General features: G+C 46.6%; 1 pseudogene across 1 annotated transcript; it reads right to left on the bottom strand.

The window, feature by feature from the left end:
* Window positions 1-6,343: 6,343 nt before the first annotated feature.
* On the bottom strand, window positions 6,344-8,885 carry LOC105518650 (annotated as a pseudogene). The gene is made up of 2 exons (XR_001002863.1): window positions 8,205-8,885; window positions 6,344-8,171 (listed from the first exon to the last, which is right to left on the bottom strand). The product of XR_001002863.1 is annotated as a transmembrane and TPR repeat-containing protein 4 pseudogene (transcript).
* Window positions 8,886-12,555: the final 3,670 nt, after the last annotated feature.

The raw sequence follows: 12,555 nt of genomic DNA on the forward strand, positions 1-12,555 counted from the left end.
TGCACCACTGACTGCACTCCAGCCTGGGTGACAGCGAGACCCCATGTCTAAAAAACACAAAAATTAAATAAAATTGCTAACCAGATACTGGAGAAATGAATGGCCAAAACAAGAACACTAGGGATCCTTGGAGCTCAAACATCTGGGGGCAAGCAGTGACCACGGCATTCCGAGCTCAGCAGAGACCCTGGAGAGGCATCTCCCGGGCCTTGGAGGGCTGCCTGGCCCTGCCCTGTGGTACCTCCGGAGCACGGGGGGAGAAGAAGCGGCGTCCAAAGCTGGGCCCAGGCTTCCCAGGAGCAGCTGCTGTGTGGTTGCTGCTGACACTCTGGGTGTTCAGAGGAGGGCCTCAGGTCCCGGCTGCGGAAGTGTGGGGGCCAGTCGGCTGGTGCTTGTTTTCCTAAGGGCAGGATGAGACGAGTGCCCAAAGTGTGAAAGCAAAATCTGCAAAGTGGAGCCAACTTCCAGGATGAAGAAACATTGCTGGGACGATTTGGACAGGAGAACACAGGACGTCATGAGGACTGGTTTCTTTCCCCTCTTGCTGGCTGACAGCCTCCTTCTAATGCCCCTCCCGGCAGAGCCTGATGGGGTCCTGACAGCAAAGCAGCCCTAGCATCACAACTCAGAGGACAGGAGTGTGGGCTGGGGGCTGAGGCAATTGCTTAAAAACGGGTGCAGGGCCCTCCCGTGGCCATTCAGTGTCCACACAGCATTTCACTCACATATGAACTTCCATTAAACAGCAGGGACATTTTGCTTTTCCTAAGAACATGTTGGTGTCCACACAACGCTGGCCTTCAGCAGCCATAGCACTGCCTGTGGGCACTGTCATCCCTCATGTACAGTCACGATCTTGACTGAATGGCAGCCTCCACCACTGGAGTATGTAAAATGATAAGAGGATGGAGAGAGGACAAATTAGCTTCCACACAGGGACATACACACCCCCCAACATGGCAATTGATCATGAAGACATCATTGGAATTTAGAACCTTCTTCTTCATTTTTGATTCCCTGTGTCCTTTGTCCCCACCTTTCCAGGGTCTGGTTTCTGAACTGACACTGTGAAAGAGCTGGTGTCGTAATGAGAACACCTGCTTCCGGGCAACGGAATAACACAGGACCTGTCAGCTCCACAGATATCAGCCCGTCACTGCCCTTCTTCTGCTAGAAAAGAAGTTCCTTGATCAGAAGCGATGCTATGCAGAATACTCTGGGTATCTGAGGCATTCTGCACGTAGATGGTAGAGCTGTCAGATGTGCGTTGGCAGGGAAGGCAAATTCAAATCTAGAAATGGTGTCTATTGCAGTGAGGTCAAATTGCCATGCCGTTCATGACAAAAGGGATCCGATCTAAAAACCTGCTTCTAGGAGGCTGGTAGCAAAAGGAAAGGTGCCATGTTGGGGCCCAGAATGAGTTTCTACTGATAGAAGACTGGCCACTCAGTGGTGGTGGTAACCAGGTCGGCTTGGTGAGGATACAAGATCGGCCACACAGTGGTGGTGGTAACCAGGTTGGCTTGGTGAGGGTACATCCGTGTTGGTGCACCTACACATAACCTCTGTCCCTACAACTGTGACCACGTTGTCCACACTCCATCGAGCAAGCATCCCAGCTGTTCCACAAAACGCAATGTTCTGTGGAATGTGAAGTTGGTTAAGATCTCTGTAGATTATATTATGCAGGAGGAGAAATGATGGAGTTCTGAGGCAAGATTGCTGAGATGCACTGTTGTGGCCCTGGAATGTACACAGCCACTTTTTGTGGTCCTTGCAACTTCTTATAGAGAAAAAATACTTTTTCATGTCAAGAAGTGCATATTAGGGCCAGGCGCGGTGGCTCACATCTGTAATCCCAGTACTTTGGAAAGGCCAAAGCAGGTGAATCACTTAAGATCAGGAGTTCGAGACCAGCCTGGCCAATATGGTGAAACCCCATCTCTACTAAAAATACAAAAATAACCGGGCATGGGGGTGGCAGGTGCCTGTAATCCCAGCTATTCCGGAGGCTGAGGCAGGTGAATTGCTTGAACCCAGAAGGCGGAGGTTGCAGTGAGCAGACAGGTGCACCATTGCACTCCAGCCTGGGCAACAGAGAGACTCTATCTCAAAAACAAACAAACAAACAAAAAACTGAATATTAGGTATAAAAGGCTATGCCGATTTGTTCCACTAAGGATGAGCACGTCTGTAACAGCCACTGTGGTTCGAGTCACAATCTGATTAACTGCACAATAATGCACAATAATTTTCCATCTGGATGACCCATGGGTGACAATTAATTTTAGAATTATCTCTAAATGAATATATACGTCAGTCTTCTCAACCTTCACCCAGATGCACCTGTGATCACCTACTAGAGCAACCATGTATAGGAGAAGAAAAAATATTCAAAGCTTTTAGGAATTAAAATTATTCTCTATTGACTTTTTCAAAAAAAGACCACCTGGAGAACCTGCTGATCAAACAAGGCCAAGTTTATTCCTTTGCAGTAAAGGTAAATACCACCATGACCACATTTTAGCAGCATTTCAGAAGTGGAAGATCAAGGGTAGATGTGTAGGAGTGTTAGGATCTGGATTTGAGAAGCTGGAAGTGGCTTGGTGGGCATGAGATGTGAGGAGTCTTAATCAGAAAACAGTTGCCTGATAAGCAGTATTCCGGTTTTGTGCCACCACACTCCAGCCTGGGTAACAAAGCGTGACCCTGTCTCAAAAACAGACAAACAAATTACAGGATTACAGGTGTGAGCCATCCTCCCCAGCTGAAACTTAAAATATTTTAATTTTAACAGATTGGGTCTCTGTCTGTTGCCCAGGCTGGAATGCAGTGGTGCAGTCATAGCTCTCTGCAGCATCAAACTCCTGGGGTCCAGTGATCCTCTCACCTCCACCTTCCAAGTAGCTGGGATTACAGGCATGAACTACCATGCCTAGCTTAAAGCAATTTTTCATATTCGCACAGGCAGGAAACTGACCTACCTGATTGGAATGAAGATTTGTCACATGTATGATGCAAAATCTCCCCATCAGTTGAATGAACAACTTGATGGGAAAAGATTTGCTAAGGAAGTTGGAGGAAAAAAAAAAAACTGGCCTGTGCATATTTTAAACCATTATTGTAGAAAATTTCAAGCACACACAAAAGGGAAGCAAGTATCACAAAGTCCCATGTCGCCTCACACGCAAAAGCTTCCCGGTTCAAAACCAGGCAGAAACGGCTCCTTCCACTTTTTCCTTCATTACTTCGAATTTATGACATTAGGGATTAGAACATCCCACTGCTATCTCCACCTGGTTACAGAGGCGCAAGGAGAAAAAGGCATCTACACCATTGCCTTCCCACATCAAGCATCAGCACCTTTGAAGAACTCAGCCCACCTCACTTGCTGTGGACACTGCACAGATGACCTCGGCACAGAGCCCGTCCACTCCACAGCTGCAGGCTGCCAGATGGAATCCCGGACCTGTTCTGCGACTGCAGGTGAGCAGGGACCTTAGAGATCATCTCGTTCACCCTCTCATTTTGTTGACGTGAAACAGGCTCAGGGATGGGAGTGGCTGGCCTGTGGTCAGAGAGCAGGTCCCTAAACTGTGCCCAGGACTCAGTCGGCACAGCCTCTAGGCCCAGGCAGCACTGGAACTGAATCCAAATGGATCTCCAAAGGGCAGAGGCAGAGCTAACCTGGTTGCTTCTCCTGGATTCATTGGAACAACCAGCTAAGCAGCCCCAGAAGATCACTTCCTCCCTTTAGCCTAAGGTGACACAGGATGGTCCCACTTGTGAAAGCCTCTAGAGTCTCCCTTTGCCTTCTGGACTCTGCCTCGCTACTCAGCTGGAGTCCTGAGGCCTGAAAGACCTTGCTAGTGCTGAACTGTGTCCCCCTGAAAATTCATATGTTAGAGCTCCAACCCCTAGGCCCTCAAAATGTGACTGTATTTGGAGATAGGGTCTTTAAAGAGATGATTATACCAAAATGAGGTCACTAGGGTGGGCCCAAATCCAATTTGACTGGTGTCCTTATAAGAGGAAATTTGGACAGAGCCATTCCACAAGAGGAACCGGGACGTCCAGGGGTTGTGAAACTCAAACCCTCAGAGCCAGCGGAGGAGCTGACTGGCCCAGGCGGCCCTGCAGAGGGCCCGGACACTCAACACCACAACCCTCCTGCAGCCCCATGTGCTCACCAACAGAAGCTTTACTCTCCTTAGATTATAAAAGACAGCTGTAGAAAATAAAAGCCAGTGCCCCATCTCCTCAAACACCAGGACTTTCCACATCACACAATACAGCAGCACACACTGATGCCTCCTGCAGACACACAGTTGGGGGGATGTGCCGTGTTGACAATAAACTGGATCTTATGATGGGTCCTCATTTCGTTTCTGTAAAACACACTTTTTGTTTTTTTTAAAACCCATCTATTGGCAAGGTCTCCATTCCAGCAGTTTTGGGTTGAATGACTTCCATCACGCCCCTCCCAGCTTCAGTCTTGCGGTGGCTGCTCACCTCCTTCATTTATTTGGCATCTCCTTAAATTTACTCTTATCTGTATTAGTTATATAACTACTTTAGCTTAATTACAAGCAACACTAGCAAGAACTTCAAGTTTCAAGGTGCAAGTTACCTGCCCTCCAAGGCTGCATTAAAGCGTTACCTAAACATTAAGCATGCTCTGGGTCACAGGGATCACTTTGCACAATGCAACTGTCACCTGAGCTGCTCCCTGGGAAACACTAACTGCCTCGTTGCTGTGTTTGGGGGTGTGTTTTTATGTCCTAGCATTCCGTAACAGCTTTACTGGGGCACAATTTAATACAAAACAATCTACTGATTGTAAGTCTACAGCTCAGTGGTTTTTAGTCACTGTACACAGTTCTGCAACCAGCACAAAACTCCACTGTTAAAACAGTTCCTTTGCCAGAAAAATGTCCTGCATGCCCATCTGCAGCCAGCCCTGCTCTTGGCCTCCAGCCTAGACAACCTGCTTTCTGTCTGTACTGATCTACCTTTTCTGTAAATTTCATATAAACTCCACTCATAGAAACGATGTGAGTGGAATTTCTATGTTGTAAGTTTCACTTTGCTACACCAAAAGGTTAAACAGGGATACTACACAACCCATGAACTCCACTCCTCAGTATATACTCAAGAGAACTGAAAACGTGTTTATGTGAAGAATTGTACTCAAAATGTTTATGGTATTGTCGTTCATGATAGCCAAAAAGTGGAAACAACATAAATGTCCATCAGTTCATGAATGGATAAACCAAATGTGTATTGAGGAGGCCTCGTTGTCTGGGGTAATACTTGAGGTCCATTGTCTCATGGTCATGGAGATCAAGGATGTGAACACACACAGAGTGAGATGAAAAGCAGAAGTTTTGTTTTGTTTTGTTTTGTTTTGTTTTTTTTTTTTGAGACGGAGTCTCACTCTGTCGCCCAGGCTGGAGTGCAGTGGCCGGATCTCAGCTCACTGCAAGCTCCGCCCCCCAGATTTACGCCATTCTCCTGCCTCAGCCTCCCAAGTAGCTGGGACTACTCGCCCGGCTAGTTTTTTGTATTTTTTAGTAGAGACGGGGTTTCACCGTATTAGCCAGGATGGTCTCGATCTCCTGACCTCGTGATCCGCCCGTCTTGGCCTCCCAAAGTGCTGGGATTACAGGCTTGAGCCACCGCACCCGGCCTGTTTTGTTTCTGAGATGGAGTCTCACTCTGTCGCCCAGGCTGGAATGCAGTGGTGTGATCTCAGCTCACTGCAACCTCTGCCTCCCAGGTTTGACAATTCTCCTGCCTCAGCCAAGTAACTGGGATTACAGGCATGTGCCACCACACCTGGTGTGTTTTTGTATTTTTAATCGAGATGGGTTTCACCATGTTGGCCAGGCTGGTCTCGAACTCCTGACCTCCTGCCCGTCTCGGCCTCCCAAAGTGCTGAGATTACAAGTGTGAGCCACCGCACCTGGCCAAGAGCAGAAGTTTAATAGGAGAAAGAAAGATAACTCTCTGCTACAGAGAGGGGCCTCAGAAAAATGGGTTGTGGCTCCACAGTGAAATGCAGGGGGAGCTATTGAGGAGCTGGTGAGGAGGCAGTGTCTGATCTACATGGAGCAAGAAAAACTGATTGGACCAGGCATGCCATTTGCATAGGCCATGAATCTCTGGTAGTCCCCACCCTAATCTTTTACTATCAGATGGGTTCTCTGCCTGAGCTGCGCCATGTTGCCCGTTTCTTTTTTTCTTTTCTCTTTTTTTTTTTTTGCTACTTTGTAATAATTTTACTGCATAAGAAATTACAGAGATGGTGTAAATCATTAGGTCAACAGCGCACAGAGAAGAACAAAACAAAAACACGGTTTGGATCAAATAAAAAAGAGCCAGAACAACTCAATTCTTAAAAATACCACAAATTCCTCGAATGTGGCTCCATTGGAGAGAAAATTTTGCATTTTCTGGATAGAATAATGTCTATAGTTTCATTAAGCAAAATGGAAAACGGCTTTTCAGTTAAAAACACTAAAAAGCAACTTACACAGATGTGTTGCCCTCTTCACCTTGGATGTAACAAAAATAAAGATGTGAGGCTGCCTGCCCTTGCCTAAAGCATGGCTTGAACTTTCTGTTGATAGTAATCGTTTATGTAAAATATTACATTATATAACCTCCTATGTATTGAAATTGCACAAGTCAGAGCATTCAAAAACTACTGCAAGAGTCAATTTCTTCCTATTGGGAAAAGCAAATAGATGTGCTACATGTTAAAATTTCCATTCCTCATTTGATTATTTGTCCTATTCCAAACATAAAAATACAAATAAATATTTCCTTACAAGCGAAGTTCACAGTATGTTGTTTTAAAAAAAAAGAGATAAAAAAACAAGAATCTCCATTTGCTTTGTCATTAAATAAAAATGCTAACATATAGACACGTTCTATGCTTATACAAAGTGTAGGAGTCAGTCTATCCTTTCTTGGTCTTAATTGAAGTTTAATAGGGCTGGTCCATACCTGACAAGGCTCAGATCCCAAATGTACGTTCAATTCTACTAAAAGTTGCTCAAGATAATTTTTTCTCTTTTTCTGTTTAATTAAAAAAGACAATTTTGGAATTTTAGAATTACATTTGAGTTGTCTGAAAAAATACAATTTCAATGAAAAATCGTATCAAGCATTCAAGAGTATATTGCTAGTGCTATAATCTTTTGGCATGTCTTTGTTTTCATAGAAAAAAATCAATAAAATAACATGTCTAAGACTTTCAAATGGTTAAATGTAACCACATATTATTAATGATATGCCACACACACACTCAAACTCAAAACATGAAGGAAAAAGGATCAGATGTCTTTCTTCTGCATTTGTTCTAGCTTTCTTCTTAGCAGATCGTAATTCTTAGTTCCTGATGCCGTGGGGTCAAGCTGCAAGGAGATTTCACAGTGTTTCTTGGCCAAGTCTAGGTGTCCCCAGCGTGATAAGGCACAGCCACGTTACTACGGTAACTTGCAGACTCTGGATTTGCTTTCATTGCCTCGAGGAACAAAGCTTCAGATTCCTTGTATTTCTGGGATTTCCCCAGCAGTTTGCCAACGAGAACATGACAGAGGGATCATTAGCTATTAATTCCAGTGCCTCTCTTCCAACTGCTTCAGCTTGAGCTACATTACCTGTATTTTCGAGCAGTGTAATCAATGTTGTTCCAGGCCAGGCTGTGCTCTGGTTTCAGCTCCGGGCCACGCATTCAAGGCATCCACCTGGCAACTGAGATCAGCATACAGAGCCCGAGGCTGTAGCAACAATCTGGGCGGTTCCTTCCGTGTTTAATTGCCCTCCGGTAACTTCGCTCTGTGGCTTCCAACCGTTTCAGGCTGTTCTGCAGGATGCCTAGATCCGTCCACGCAGCAGCAAAGTCTGGCTGTATTTGAACAGCCAAAGACGGCAGCTCCTCAGCTTCCTGTAGCTCGTGCCTTTCTTTTAAGCTGTTTCCAAGATTATTCATGGCATGAACATACTTGGGAATTCATCTTACAGCTTCCCAGTGGCACCTGATGGCGGCTGTCTGGTTGCCTTTATCAGCCAGGTTGTTGCCAGTGTTGTGGGGAACCTCAGCACTGAGGACACACAGACTGGGCCTTCCGCAAAGCTGCTCCTCACTCCGCCCCTGGCCGCTGCGCACCTCAGCACCTTAGCACATTGCTAAGAACAGGTTCCTTGCGGAGAGAAATGGGATAACGAGCAATCCCAGGCCCAGAGTAAGGATCCTTCTCTTGTGGCCATGTTCAGAGCACGGGGCGTGGCATGTTAGGCCGATGAGGCAGAACCGGAGTGCTGGTTCTGTAGCAGGTGCAATCACCCTCCAGTCGCTGACGGACTTGATGAGGGGGATGCAGCCCATTGACCCATCAAAACACAGTCGCCAGGGACACAGCCGCAGCCGGGCATTTAATGAATAGCAGTAATTGTAGTTTATGGCCCTCACCGGCAGGCTGTCGGCAAAGGAGGCCGGGTTGTCCACCTCGGTGAAGGCCAGCGGGCCGTGCCTATGATCCTCCAGGGCATGTGGAGCATCCCAGCCCCTCGGGAGGTGAGCAAGGGTCACTCTGAAGAGGAGGCCCCCGTTCCTGAGCTCCAAGTTCTCTAATGACTTGTCTTATGTAGTCCCTTCTGGACAATTTCCAGAACATTGAATTCACCTGTCACCAAGATGTCAAATACCGTGTTCAAACCCAGCACGGTGATCCCTCGCTCTTTGCACAGCACGGCCACTGCTCCCAGAAAGACAGCAGCACCCAGAAGGTGGAAGAATGTGCTCCCTCCCTGTTACTTTCTCTAAATGCTTTACAGTAGCCAAGCAAAGATAACAAGAACAACAGTATGTTGCCCATTTCTTTATTACTGTACATGTGGAAAGGAAAAAGGGAAGATGGAGCCTCCGTGTGGGCCATGTCTGGCCCTTTTCCATTGGCACGGCTGCCAGCGTTCCCCGTGCAACCTTCCAGCTGGCTTCTCTCTGTTTCAAGCTCCGTTTTTCAGGCTGCTTTTTGTTAGAAAAGAAATGATTTTGGAGGCTGCTTTTTGTTAGAAGGGAAATTCTGCCGAGAATGCTTTTGCCCTTACTAGCTGCCTAAATAATTTCTTTCTACCTTTTGTATCAGTATATTCACACAATGCTTTTTTTTTTTTTTTTTTTTTTTTGGGGAGAAGGCCCCACTCTGTTGCCCAGGCTGGAATTCAGTGGTGGACTCACAGTTCACTGCAACCTTAAACTCGTGGGCTCAATATTCTTCCCACCTCAGCCTCCCAAGTAGCTGGGACCACAAGTGGGAGCCACCACACATGGCTGTTTTTTAAATTTGTTCATAGATGCAGTGTCCTCCGCCCTGCCCCACCCCGCCTGGCAGGCTTAGTGACACGAGCCTCTCCAGTTTCCACCCATGAAGGGGTCCAAAATCAAGGGAACAATCCCATCTCATCGGCAGGTCTGAGTTTTCTCCCCAATTCCAAGTTAAATCAGCCCCTTTGTGGGTGAGGCTACTGATGAGGCTACTGGTTTTCAAGACCAGCCCACCCTAGGACATCAAGGCGGGATGCCAGAATGGCAGCAGCTCCAGGCAAGAAGGCTGCAAAGTCCTGCAGTTCTAACTAGAAGTTCTGGCAGCTTTTTATTATGAGTATATTATTAATATATATAATATATTTTTTATTAATTATATTATTAATATATACTCATATTATTATGAGTATATATTATGAGTTATCCATTTGATGATTTGCCTTTGGTCAATTTTGAGAGCTCTGAAGTGATTGTTCTTGACAATGTTATCCCATTTTATACTTTTGGGTGTGGGAACAGATTTGCCAGCTTCTGCCCTCTGCCAGGTCTACAGGCCCACACTTCACTATTTTTGAGTGTATAACGTGGATAGACCATGTGCTGTGTAGCCACACTCCTAGTGATCACATCTGATTGTTTCCTTCTAGGTTTTCTATACTACGGTGATGTAAGGAACAACCACACATTTCTTGGAGCATATATGTAGATGTTTCTGCCATCAAAGCATAATCTTTGAAACATGAACAACACATATACATACTGTGTACCTCATCAATATGTCATGTACATATACAGCAAACACATCAAAGGCAAATAGCTCATTGATGAGGGAATTGTCAGGATGGTGAGTCTGAGTCACGGGGAGTTGGAGAAGTGGGGTTATGCACTCAGGGAGGAAGAAGGATGGATATAACTGCTAAGTTTGATACAAATCAGGTTAATAAATCCCAAGGCAATAAACCTGTAGCTTCTGGGCTATCTTTTACACACAAAGAGAATCATTTGGATCTCCATCACACAAGGCTACACCTTATCATCCAATGTCTCAGTGAATTTTAATAAGTAGTAAACAGCAAGTCACAGAAAGCTACCTTCCCCTGTGGCTGAGGTTCTGCACGCAGCAGCAGCATCTCCTGGGAACTTGTTAGAAATGAAAATTCCTGGACCCCAGCCCAGACCCAGCAAACAGACTCTGAGGATGGAGCCCAGAGATAGGTGTTTTTTATTTATGTTTTATTATTTTTGAGACAGGTTCTTCTCTGTCGCTCAGGCTGGAGTGCAGTGTCACAATCATAGCTCACTGCAGCTGTGGCTAAGTTTTTTTAATTTTTTGTAGAGTACTAGGGTTTCCCCTTGTTTCCCGGGTGGGTCTTGAACTCCTGGCCTCAAGGGATCCTCTGGCCTGGACCTCCCAAATTGCTGGGATTACAGGCATGAGCCACTGCACCTGGCCTGAGATTTTAAGTATCTTAACACACCAAATTGCTGGGATTACAGGCATGAGCCACCGCACCTGGCCTGAGATTTTAAGTATCTTAACACACTCTCAGCCAGGTGTGTGAGTCATGCCTGCAATCCCAGCACTTTGGGAGGCTGAGGCAAGTGGATCACTTGAGTCCAGGAGTTCAAGACCCACCTGGGCAACATGGGGAGACCCCCATCTCTACAAAAAATACAAAAATGGATTATCCAAGTGTGGTGGCAAGCACCTGTGGTCTCAGCTACTGGGGAGGCTGAGGCAGCAGCACTGTTCTATTGCATAGCAGTCCAAACTGGAAACTTCCCCGATGTCCATCTGTGGGGAATCGATACATAAGGTGTGATGCTGACAATAGTAAACGTCCACCTGAGCCTTGAGCTCCTAGGAAATGGTGACTGTTAAGAAATCCTCCACCCTCTAAAGCAGTTTGGAAATTTTTCAAGGAACTTAGAACTACCCTTTGACCCAGGAATCTCATTACTGGGTTTACATCCAAAAGAAATAATTGTTTCACCAAAAAGACACATGGCACTTGTGTTTTCATCGCAGTGCTATTCACGATAGCAAAGCCACGGTGCCCATCCATGGCGGATTGCATAAAGAAAGTGTGGCACATATACACCACGGAATATGACACAACATAGAAAAGAAAGAAATCACGTCCTTTGCAGCAACATGGGTGCAGCTGGAGGCCATCATTCTAAGTGAGTTAATGAAGGAACAGAAAATCAAATACTGCATGTTCTTACTTGTAGGTGGGAGCTAAACACTGGGTAGTCATGGACATAAAGATGGCAACAAGGGCTGCTGGGGGCTACTAGGCGGGAGGGAGGAAGGGAGAGGGGAGGGTTGTGAAATAAACAGGGTGCTATGTACCTGAGTGAGGGAGTTGTTCGTACCCCAAGCCTCAGCACCACACGGTATACCCAGGTAACAAACCTGCACATAGGCCGGGCACAGTGGCTCAAGCCTGTAATCCCAGCACTTTGGGAGGCCGAGACGGGCGGATCACGAGGTCAGGAGATCGAGACCATCTTGGCTAACACGGTGAAACCCCGTCTCTACTAAAAATACAAAAACTAGCCGGGCGAGGTCGTGGGCGCCTGTAGTCCCAGCTGCTCGGGAGGCTGAGGCAGGAGAATGGCGTGAACCCAGGAGGCAGAGCTTGCAGTGAGCTGAGATCCGGCCACTGCACTCCAGTCCGGGTGACAGAGCGAGACTCCGCCTCAAAAAAAAAAAAAAAAAAACTGCACATATACCCCTTGAATCCGAAATAAAAGTTGAAATTATTAAAAATAGAAGAAACGCCCCACCCTCCTGTAGGCCTTTCCCCTGCCACATGGATAAGGCTCATGGTGAACCCCTGTTGACCAACGGTGAGGCCAGATCCAGACCTTCCAAATTCCCGATCTTCAACTCATGAGTGACTAGCTGAACTGTTTGTCCATACTGAACAATCTGGATAAAATGCCTGTTGACTTGTCCATACTTTAGTCAGGCTTCCTGGTTCCCCGCAGGCTGTGACCTTGGCCCACCTTGAGCAGCACAGAAATCCCCCAACCGCTCCTCCTCAGAATCTCAATTTCAGGAGAAAACACTCCCTGACCCACTGTCCCATCTGTCACTGCTCATCCCACCCCACCCGCCCCGGTCTTTCTAGCCGTGCTGACTCCTCCCTGCAAATGTGAAGGCCTCTCTGTAGCCTGGGATAGAGGTTCTTGCTGTCAAAGGAGTGGACCTC

The sequence above is a fragment of the Colobus angolensis genome, unplaced genomic scaffold (assembly GCF_000951035.1).
Source record: "Colobus angolensis palliatus isolate OR3802 unplaced genomic scaffold, Cang.pa_1.0 Scaffold325, whole genome shotgun sequence".
Lineage (NCBI taxonomy): Eukaryota > Metazoa > Chordata > Mammalia > Primates > Cercopithecidae > Colobus > Colobus angolensis.